This window comes from Penaeus vannamei, chromosome 6 (assembly GCF_042767895.1).
Source record: "Penaeus vannamei isolate JL-2024 chromosome 6, ASM4276789v1, whole genome shotgun sequence".
In the NCBI taxonomy this organism is placed as follows: Eukaryota; Metazoa; Arthropoda; class Malacostraca; order Decapoda; family Penaeidae; genus Penaeus; species Penaeus vannamei.
Genome location: NC_091554.1, coordinates 16,898,591 through 16,901,090, shown reverse-complemented (window position 1 = coordinate 16,901,090; position 2,500 = coordinate 16,898,591). Strand labels below are relative to the sequence as shown.

At 49.6% G+C, this 2,500-nt stretch overlaps 1 protein-coding gene across 1 annotated transcript in view; it reads left to right on the top strand.

Annotated features, from left to right (window-relative positions):
- LOC113824571 (arylsulfatase B) overlaps positions 1-2,500 on the top strand; it is a 181,121-nt gene that overhangs the window by 46,434 nt on the left and 132,187 nt on the right. The window lies entirely within an intron of this gene.

Below are 2,500 nucleotides of genomic sequence, written 5' to 3'. Positions count from 1 at the left end.
GAGAGAGCGAGAGAGAGAGAGAGAGAGAGAGAGAGAGAGAGAGAGAGAGAGAGAGAGAGAGAGAGAGAGAGAGAGAGAGAAAGAGATGCACAGACACATACACACATACACAGATAGACAGTCAGATTAACTAGCAAATAGACAGACAGACTACAGGGACAGGGAGGAACAAGGAAGGAGAGATGCAGAGAGACAGAGAGAGACAGAGGAAGCAGGAGAAAATAAGGAAGAAAGAGAGTCGGATACAAGTAGACACGGAGACATAACGGAAAGAGATATTGAGATAAAATGGCAGAGGGCGAAATAGAAGAGGAGGAGAGAAGAGAGAGAAAGGGCAAGTGAAAAGTCCCTCCTTTCAGCGAGCCTCTATCTCACACTCATTCCCTTTGCCTCTCCATCTCTCTCTCTCTCTCTCTCTCTCTCTCTCTCTCTCTCTCTCTCTCTCTCTCTCTCTCTCTCTCTCTCTCTCTCTCTCTCTCTCTCTCTCTCTCTCTCTCTCTCCCTTTCTCTCTCTCCCTCTCTCCCTCCCTCCCTCCCCTTCTCTCTCTCTCTCTTTCTCTCTCTCTCTCTCTCGATCTCTCTCTCTCTCTCTCTCTCTCTCTCTCTCTCTCTCTCTCTCTCTCTCTCTGCTCTTTCTCTCTCTCTCTCTCTCTCTCTCTCTCTCTCGCTCTCTCTCTCTCTCTCTCTCTCTCTCTCTCTCTCTCTCTCTCTCTCTCTCTCTCTCTCTCTCTCTCTCTCTCTCTCTCTCTCTCTCCATCTCTCTTTCATCATCCTCATAAAAAGAGTGCCTCTCACAAACCCGTGTTCACGCTCTGCGTCTCACAATACCTCCATATCTTCTCTTTCCTCAATCTTATTCTGTTTCCTGAACTTCACATTTAACCCCCCTCCCCCTCCCCCTCCACGTCGTCCTCCCCCGACCCCCGACCACCCGACGCGGACACACTCCCCACATGCCCCCACCCCCTCCTCCTCTTGTCCCTCTCCCCCTCCTCCTTCTCTTTTCACCTCCTCTTCCCTCCTCCCTCCTCCCTCACCCCCCCCTCACCCCGGTCCTTCACTAAGCCCTCTCTCGATGTTGCTCCTCCTTCCTTCCCTTCGACTCCCCTGCCTCCTTATTTGTTGTCTTTTCTTCTTCTTCTCTCTTCACTTCCTGATTCCTCCCTTTTTCGACCTCTTTTCTTTCTCTTTCCCCACTGATTTGTTTCTTTGTCTTTCCTCATTCACATTTGCTCTCTCTCTCTCATCGCCTGTCTTCATAAAAAAAAAAGAAAAAAAGTACTCTCCCTCTTCTTATTACGCTTTCTTATTTTTTTTTTTTTATTCACTATTAAAAATGACATTACACTTCTTTCTCTCTCTCTCTCTCTCTCTCTCTCTCTCTGTCTCTCTCTCTCTCTATATATATATATATATATATATATATATATATATATATATATATATATATATATATATATATCCATTCTCTCTCTCTCTCTCTCTCTCTCTCTCTCTCTCTCTCTCTCTCTCTCTCTCTCTCTCTCTCTCTCTCTCTCTCTCTCTCTCTCTCTCTCTCTCTCTCTCTCTCTCTTTCTCTCTCTCTCACTTATTCTCTTATCCTCATATTCTCAGTGTCCTTTATTTCACCTTGTTGATATCTTTCACTTTCACTTTATTCTTCTTGATGGCTGACACTCCTTTGTTTCGTCCAGTTGACTGACTCCTCCTCCCTCTCTTCCTCTTCCTCCTCCTCCTCCTATTGCTGTTCTGTCTGTTTCCCCTTTTATCTTTTTCTTCTTGAACCTTCACCGCTCTTCCTCCATCTTATATCTCTCTCTTTTTAAATTTCTAGCCACTTCCTCTTTTCCTGTCCCTCGTCTTTGCTCCTCCTCTTCTTTCATTTAGATCCTCTTCCTCTTCCTCCTCCTTGCCAGTTTTCTTCCCCTCCCCACCTTCATTTCATCTTCCTCCTCTCCCTTACGTCTTCCTTCCGTTTTTCTTCCATCCTCCATGTCCTTGTCCTCATCTTCCAAGTTTACCTCCACCACCTCCTTCTCCTCCTCGCGTCTCCCTCCTTTCCCTCCTCTTCCTCCTCCTCCTCCTCTTGTCTCCCTTTTCCTCCTCTTCCCCTCCTCCTCGCGTCTCCCCTCTTCCCACCACCACGTCCTCCTCCTCTGCCTCCGCGCTCCTCTTCGCATCTCCCTCCTTTTCCTTCTCCTCCTCGCGTCTCCCTTTCCACCACCACGTCCTCCTCCTCCGCCTCCTGCTCCTCCTTGCGTCCCCCTTCCTCCGTCCTCCCAGCCTTCGCCGTCCCCCCCCCCCCCAGGCGCCCCCCGCCCCATCCCGAAGCCCTTCCTCCCTCATCATTTTTCAGGGCCAAAACTGCAACACATTACGTCGGCTCTAGGGCGAGGTGGCTGGCCAGAGGCGCTCTTCCTTCCCACCATCCTTCGTTCCTTCCCACATCCTATCGTCGGCCGCGCGCGCTCTCCTGCTGCCGCCTTCTCCCGCGGCGCCT